Here is a 9083-nt window from a genome sequence, read left to right on the forward strand (position 1 = left end):
GGGTCTGTCCAGACAAACTTGCACAGCACATAAACATATGCATAAGAAATCTGATTGGGCCACAAGTGCATGCATAAGGAAATAAACCAATCAATTTCTTTATGCTTAAGCACTTGTGCAAGTTTGTCTGGATAGATCCTGGGACTCGCATTGTAGGCCCCGCATGAGTGTCTCCAAATCAACTGCGGAGGTTTTTGGACAGCGGCCGAGACACTTCGCGTCGCGACGCGATGCCGACTCGTCGTTCATCGCGCGCCATCGGAAACAACACGGGGATTAATTGCCCGCGACAGTCACGCTTCCCGGTCGGGTCTTTTAATTGATAATACTTAATGCGCCCGCTCCCGAAGGGGGACAATTAGCGCGGGCACGGTCGATCGAACGGATGAATGGCGAGAGCGTCGGGGTCCGCGCGTCGAATCTGACCATTGACGTTTAATTACGTGCGGCTCTCAGTGCCAGGCGGCGGCCGCGGAGGTTCGCGTGGATCATTATCGAAACCGACGCTCGCCGATTCCACCGTACATTATCTCGAGTCTTTCAAATGTGGAACGCGCGCTTTCTTCCCCGCGATCTCTCCCTTCGTCCGCGCTCGTCCGCGTGAATATCGTATATTAAACGATGCGCTTTATATTCTCTCTCATTTCAACGATTCGGTCATTTATTCCGTCCGTTCGGCAACCCGTTCGCGAGCTCGCCCGGACGTTTTTAATTGCGTGCGCGAAGCAAAATATTTTACAGCTCGCGAGCGGCGTAATGGGCCGCGGGAATTTTTGTGGGAAATTTCGTCGCTCGCGGGACCGCGCGAAATGCTTTTTTTTCCCTCTCTCCCCCTCGCCGGAAGAACGTTCGTCGCTTTTTGCGGATCGCGCATTTTTTTATCACGTCGCGTAATAATGTCGCGGGCGATTCTTGTTTCGCGACGCTTGTTTCGCGACGCTTTTATCGCGCCCGTTTCAATTTGTCCCGCGGTGCCAGCGGGCTTGCACCTGCACACCACACACACACATACACACACACACACAAACGCACGTACACGCGACGCACGCGTTCTCTCATACACAATGGCTTGATTTATTGTATCGAGGACATTTTTTTATTCTGTTTTTTTGTCGCTATCACGGTAAACAGCGCGCGAGCGTCGAACGAGGGGGCGAGCGAGCTCGCGAAAAATTTGCTTTGAAAATTTATCTAATCAGGGCACGCGTATTACGGAATTTTTCGGAATGGATTCCGATCGGAATTATTCTGCTTCCCCTCCCCTCCCTCCCCCCCCTCAGAGAACACAATAGAAATCTAGGAAATAACTGAACATTTCAGATCGGAATCCATTCCGAAAAATTCCATAATACGTACTCTGGGGGGAGGCGGTCACTTTGTCCCGACCCGAAGGAGCGCGGGCTCGAATAAATTCCCAGCCCTTTTTGCGCCACCCGCCGCTTCGCGCCCTTTCGCGTCCCTTTCCGCGCCATCGACTCGCGTCTTAACCGCGGAATCGTAAACACTTACGACAACCCGTCTACCCTATCTCGCGAGGCCGCCGACAGCTTCGTACGAATCATTTATTTACGCCGGGGCGCCGCGTTCGCGATACTTTTTCGCGCGAAGAAGCTCTCGCGGCGAGACAACGGGAAAGTAAGAGAAAGGGAGTAAGTAGGAAAGAAGAATTTCGTCGCGCGATAACGACGCTCGTGCGAATTGACGCGTAAATCTTTCACGGTGTTATTACTTTTCCTTTCTTTCATCGCGACGGGTAGCATTAGGGGGCGTCGGGGGAAAAAACTCCGTCGCGCCGGCTTGTCGAGGAATCCATGATTGAAAAGAACGCGGGGACTCAAGAGATAGGATTCCTACGTCCCTCCCTCCCACCCTCTCTCACTCTCTCTCTGTCTTTACCTCCGTCTCTGTTTCTTACTCTCGTATAATGTTCCCGCGGATGGAATCCTCTCGGATTACGCTAGCGGATAAGCTCGCGCGGTCGGAATCTGCAGAATCTCCGGCCGGTCGGACGCTGCAGCGCGCGCGAGCTGTTCGCGGGGTTATAAATATAACCGGGCTATTTACGTGCGGTTGGATATCGGCATTTCGTTATCTTGGCCCGGGGCGCGACGGCGCGGAAAAGCCGCGCGGCCGAACGCGGCGGCGCTCGGCTCTCGCGCGCGTTTATCCGCCGCGCTCGCGGTCGCCCCGGTCGGCTGGCGCGCCGGCAACCGGAAAACAAGCCCCCGCGGGCCATCCGCCGGATGACCTCTCTGTCTCTCTCTCTCTCTCTCTCTCTCTCTCTCTCTCTCTCTCTCTCTCTCTCTGTCCGCCTCTCCGCCCTCCGCCTCCCGCGGCACCCTTTGGACGCGCTGTCGATAAAATACCGTTGATTTACCGTCGAGGACTTATCGCGCAGGCGGCGGCGCCGTTAAGGGAGCCGGCACGTCAATGCGCCGCTCGCTACGCAGCATCTCTCGAAATAGAGATGCACGAGCGTCACGAGAGAGTCGCGATCGCGAGATCGATCCGTCCGGGAAGCGGATCTCGCGCCTTGGCTCGCGCGAGACGCTGCGGGGCCGGAACTTCTTGATCCTTTCCACGACCCAATTATTTTTGTTCGTTACTCTATTTATTTATTTTTATTTGTCAAATCCCGGCGGCCACGGAAGGGTTGAATCGCGTTGGGACGCGGCTACGGAGACGCGGCCACTGTCTCGTCGCGGCGAAGGCCTGATATTCGGCGAGCGAGACGCGGCGAGCCTCGAATAATCGTGGTCTCCGGGAGGATGGGTCGTCCGCTCCACCCTCGGTTTCCCCTGCATTCGCGGTCTCTCCCGAAGAGGAGCTTCGGAGACGCGGATGACACATCACGTACTCTCGACGTCGTCGTCGTCGTCGTCGTCGTCGTCTACGCGAGATGATATTCATCGCCGGAGATCTCGAGCGGAGTTTGCGACCTCCGGCCGGGGAGCGGAACGACGGAGCACCGCTCTGTCGGACGATCCACACGATTCCACCCGAGGGGCTCGAACTTTCGATTGCTCGTAACTCTTCGTAACGAGGACAAACCGGGGATATTTTGTTACGGGTAACCCGAGCGAACAAACTTCCCTCGTCACGCATCCGGAGCGCCATGTCGCTCGGACCCTCGCAGCTCTGCGGAGTTTTGCGGGCTCGAGTCTTCCTTGAATCAATCTTATCATCTCGGGCTGGCGCCGCACTATGCGCGATTCGACATTATATTCGCACTGTTCGCAGTGACTCGCTAGCCGAGCGGTTTTTCGACGAAAATTGTGGTTTTTTTTGGCTAACGTTGAAGACTTGATTAATTGCAGACTTGTGATACAAGTCCTGTGACAACGGGTTAAAAGTTGTCCAAGTTAACACGAATGAAACGACAAATTACAAATTACAAACGATAAACTGTGAAGGAGGAGTCACGAATCACGAACCGCGCATTGCGAGTTACGTATAGGAGGGTGGGTTGAAAAGTTTTGAGCCTAGCATAGAAACCATTTTTGTTTTCGGTCAACCCCACTTTTGTTTTTCGACGTAGTCTCCGTTTGAGTCGATACACTCAATCCGGCGATGCTCCAGCCGCTTTAACCCGTCCAAATTAATAGTTGGCGTCTTGCTCTGCAAAATCAAAAAGTCATAGTCGACTATTCTTACGACTACGACTTTACGACTTCTATGTAGACACGAGGCCTGTATCCTTCAAAGCATGTACTGAAGTGGCGACGACAAATAATGCCATTTTCGATGCTCAAAACTTTTCAACCCACCCGCGTAGTGTGGCGCCTAGCTTCAGGGAGATGAGGGATTCGCGAGTGATTCTTTTCCCGAAATAAAATGGAGACGGCAGGGCGCGAGGGGGAGAACCGCGCGATTTCCGCACAGTTTCGCGGAGTTTCGCGATTAATAAGGCGTAGGGCACAAAGGGTGGTAACGGGGATGCACTCGCTAACTGGAGCAAGGGTCGGGCTCTCCGTCCGCAGCGCTCAGACGAGCACTCCGCGCGCACGATCCCGCATTCGTGTGTACTTTAATTAGTTTCCGGGAGTCTGTGCGGCGCGCGGGGGGCACCGTCGAAATCGCTGCCGCGCGGCGCATCCTCTGAAATTATAAACTGCAATCGGATTAACCCCTGCCCACGCCCCCTCTCTGTCTGCCTGAGCGTCTCCCGGCTCGTTTACAACATAAATGTCGCGGCGCCGCGGACACGGGCCCGCCGCTTCCCCGTTTATAATCCCGCCGTACCGCTGTTGACAGCGTCCTTCAAATTCGATGAGCTGAATTGTCGGGAGACGAGTTAATGACGCTTATATCCCCGCATTCGTCGGCGGCAACTAGTAAATATGCCGTTTGTAAAGTAACTCGGACGCGTATTCCATCTCGCGAATTAACCCTGTCACAGGGAGGGGGGGGGAGTGTAATATAAATGAGGCGAGCTGAATAAACGGGGGACAAATCGAATTCAAATTGCTACAAAAATCCGCCCGACTCCATTGTTACATTTTACATTCAATTTTAATTCCATCCTCGCGCTAATCGCGGATAGATGTGGACGCAGACAGTATACGGGTTTCAAGAGATCGTATTACGCCTCTCCCCCCCTCTCTCTCTCTCTCAATTCACGGCGGAAATGTAAAACGGCAATTAGGCGATCGGCGATAATTTATAGCCGCCCGCACCGAGTGCACTTGCCATTCGTATCGAAGCGTAAATCACCGCTAATTTGCGCGATGCGATTACGCCGGCGAGAATCAGTCGCCGGTACAAATTACATCCTCCATTCGTGCGCCATCGGTATGTGCATTATGCATTCGCGGGGCACATTCGTAGCGCTGAAAACGGATTAAACGCGCCTGGGCCCCGAGATCGCCGAAGCAGCATTCTCGGCCGGCGCGGCGCGCCGGCCACTTCCGTATTCCGGGCGGACGCGAATCGCGCCGGCGAACAGTCACAAATAATACGACTGCACTCTCGGTAGAGACCGACGTGCAATTTTATTTTGTCGAGTGTCCTCCCCTCTTCTCCCTTCGTAACTTTATGGGACTTGTAAAACGGTTCCGCGGGACCGGAGGTTTTAGGGCGAGCGGAACGACGTCTCGAAACTTTACACCGTAACGTGTGGCGATGCGAACGCGGACGGACGGCGCGGCTGCGAGAATTCGTGTTAACGCGAATTTACTACGGCCCGAGATACGCTTTATCCCGGCGATCTCTCCGCCGCGCGCCCGCGGCCAAGTGTTTTACAGGCGTTTGCAAACACGTCGCGAACGCGGAAGAATCGATTCCCGCGCGCGCCGCCGCCGCCGCCGCCACGGATATTAATACTCGCGGCAGATCTTGCACTTTGCACTTTGTGACTTGTTAATTAACGCGAAAGGCAGCTCGTGCCAAAAATCTCATTAAAATCTTCCGATCGCCAGGTACCTCCTCCCGCTTGCGTCAGGCCCGATGACTCGAGTGACCTGAATTACTTTCACACGTGCGAGGGCCGCAGCGAATGTCTTTGCGAAATTAAGATAGACAACTGCATTATTACCTGCTCGTTTGTAATGTATTTTAGGAGATAAGTTTTATTTCTCGGTGCCTATTTCTCTCTGCGATTTCTCTTCTAAAATTATGCAAGCTGATCAAATAACGAAATCGATAATACAGCGCAAAATATATCCCTTGGTTTTTTTTACTAGCGAAATATCGAGCAGATATTCTCAAGCCTTCGTTAACAAGTTGAAGTATTTTAAGAATTTTTGCGACGAAGTTGCATTTTATTTTTATCAGCGACATAAAAAAATATAACGAAGAATTATTTTATATGACGCGCGGGGTTGATTACACCTTTCAGCAGAAATTTATTTCAGAAGCTTAATTGTATTAGTCGTGGCGCATTTCATATGAAACATTGTTAAGCTGCAAAAAGTAATATCTTTAATATCTACGTGGATTTCGTAAACAAAAATTTATGCCGGAATCTCATATGAAAATACCATTTTCGTGTCCGCTCTCGCATCTTCGTGATCAACCCCCGCCTTCCTCCGCGCCGTCTCTCGATCCTCTCGTTTCATTCAGCCTACGCTATTTGTCTCGCGCGCGTGTCCGGAAACGCGCCACTCGATATTTCCCGTAGTGTTTTCATCAAATAAGCCAGCCACTTTCGCCTCCTCGTCCCTTTTTTCCGCGCGAATTTCCCGGAAAGTCTCGAACAATGCGTACGCCCGGCTAACGACCTAATTTCGCTAATTAACTGGCCGTGAAACTCGATATCGTTGTCCCCTCGAAAAAAAAGAACCATTCGAAAACGGTTAAAATAAATCTCCCGTATTTAACTTGGCGCGAGAGGAAACAATTCGTAAATATTGCAGATATCAGAGAAACGTAAAAATATAGCGTTAGCTGTGGCCTGCCCGGACTTAGAGATGCGCGAATGAAGAATTTCTTTATGACGAATTAAAGCGAATCGAATTAAATCGAAGCGAATTATTAAAATGTAATTTTTAATTACCAATATAATTATTATGATTGAATTTTTACCCGTACCTAATGAGAGACTATTTCGACGAGGAAAAATAATGTTAATTATAATAATATAAATTCGTTTTAACATAAAAATTTAGGTATTTAAATATTTAGTATAAAATATATCAAGAGAATATACTTTATTTAATGTCGCGGTAACTGAAACAATTGGACGAAAAACCGGATAAATTATTAAAATTAAATTATTAAAATTCCCTAATATAATATCCAATATTGTCCACACACATACAGTACCCTCCATAAGTTTGGAAACACCCTATATTTCACAGATAAATAGTGGCACAGCGGTGATTTGTGCACGCATGTTTGGTATAAATATATCATACTCGTAAGTCGTTTAAATAACGATATATATTTCCATTTAGGACTTTGCAATATTTGTACGTGCCAAAAATATATCGGATGATTATTTTGCTGCACAAACGCACTTATTCGCAAAGAGCGAATTACGAGCGAAGTGCATCTCCGGGAGATTCTCTAGCAAGAATAGAAACGTATCCCGACTGAATCTCTGCAAAAGTTAATCCATCGCAAGTCGCGAGTATGCGAGGCAGTCATTAAAGCAAAAGGTGGTTACTTTGAGGAATCTAAAATTTAATTTAAATCTTTATTTAAAGCTGGTCGTATGTACGTATGTATCTTCGTTTTAGTTTTCTTTAGTTAAATAAACACTTACAAAGCAAACTACATCGATTTTATTATGTACTAGAGATGTCAAAACGCATAAGCAAATAATATAAGAATGTAAGACACTTACCTCACCATACTCCGTCGTTGCCCGATGCCCCCTAAGGCCTGCTCCTCCTCTCAGATTTCCTTGTGGCACTCACACAATACTCACTCGCGAAAATTCGGGCACTCCCGTACGCGATGTGAAATACCGCGAAACGCACGTAATAGTATTAACAAATATCGCGTGACTTTCTGTCATACAAATTACTCAAACTAACAATTTGCATTTTTGATTCGGAAGAATAGGATAATGGATGAAACACTTTTGAATTGGCGATAGAAAACGCAACGCGAGCACCGCAGGCATAATCTGCGGTAAAGAAGTACTTATTAGTCGCCGAAGTCGCACAAATTTCTCTCTTTTCCCGAAAATAGAACAGATTACACGAAATTGATAGATAATTAAAAGCGCGGTGCGTAAACGAGATGTAACCGCGCCAAAGTACCACGGTTTACATTCAAATTTTAGACGAGTTAGTCTCGTGAAATATGTATACGTTGATAAAGAGCTGTCGCCTCAACATGCAATTCGTTTCTCGTTACAATTTGTAGAAACTTAGTAATTAATCAAGGAACGTTACTTGTTACTAATGAAGGTGTGCAAATCAATAGTGTTTTATCCCTGCGTTGATCGCGATCGAGTCTTGGAAACCGATAACGCAAAAGTAATACTACGCGCGGAGCGACTCTCGCCACGGCCTGCCGGCTCGACGTTCGGCGAGCGAATGAAAGCGCAGCGACCTTTAGGTACACAATGGCACGCAAAAACATCGTACGTCACCGCGCCGAGTGAAAAACAACAAAAAAACGTTGAGAATTCGTTGACCCGCCTATGTAATGGAAAATTCCGTACTTAATATTTTACATTACTTTGTTCCGTGACTGTTACTACGTTTTACGTATCATTCTGCGGACTTATTGGCATTGATTCAATTAACGATTAATTCTGTTCAATCGAGACTATGTTTCGAAACAAAAATCGTTGTTACTTAAATTCTTAATTACCAAGATTAGAGATTTTACCTTAATAGTTAGTGTATACACAAATGTATATTTCTAAATTGCAAATCTTCATTCACAATGAATCTAAGAGAGAAGTGAATCGCGGAAAAGAGACCTCGACTGTTAGATATTAACGACATTCGCGCTGGTAACATCTCTTTTTTAGAAAGGGATTCTTTCATATTACACACTTTTATAAAGTGTTTCCAAACTTATGAAGGGTACTGTACGTGGTAATTAAAATAAAATAAAATCCATAGAACGGGTCGTAAAACAGTATATAAATTCATACATTATGTAAAACCATTGAGCTACTTATATCCTGCTCGGACCATATTGGCTACCTTGTTTCCTATTAATTTGTATCAAAATTGGCCCACGATTTAACTCTCTCTTATCGTAAAACAAATTATACAATTCAAATAAAATACTTAAAGCAAAATAAATTATATATTATAATTTATTTTATTATCAATACTCTTTGGTTTGGAGACAACCGTAACCAATCACATTCTGCCTAACCACCCAGTGGTTGTATTGAATGCTCCTACTGAATATATACCTACACGGAAAGATTTTTTTCTGAAAATCATGTAATCGCGGGGCAACATGGCGGTTCGAAGAATTTTATGAGAGTTTTTTGAAATTTTCCCATAAAATTTCAACTCACCTTTGGTTCTTCAAAATACCACGTTGTCCCACGATTACATGATTTTCACAATAAATTTTAAGAAAGAATTCTCTCCGTGTAGAATCTTTCTAGACATAAAGAGCACGTTGTAGATTAGGCTTTAGTGAAACATTCTTAAAGTTCTTCAAAA

The sequence above is a fragment of the Vollenhovia emeryi genome, unplaced genomic scaffold (assembly GCF_000949405.1).
Source record: "Vollenhovia emeryi isolate VEMERY1.0 unplaced genomic scaffold, V.emery_V1.0 DF939120.1, whole genome shotgun sequence".
NCBI classification, from domain to species: Eukaryota; Metazoa; Arthropoda; class Insecta; order Hymenoptera; family Formicidae; genus Vollenhovia; species Vollenhovia emeryi.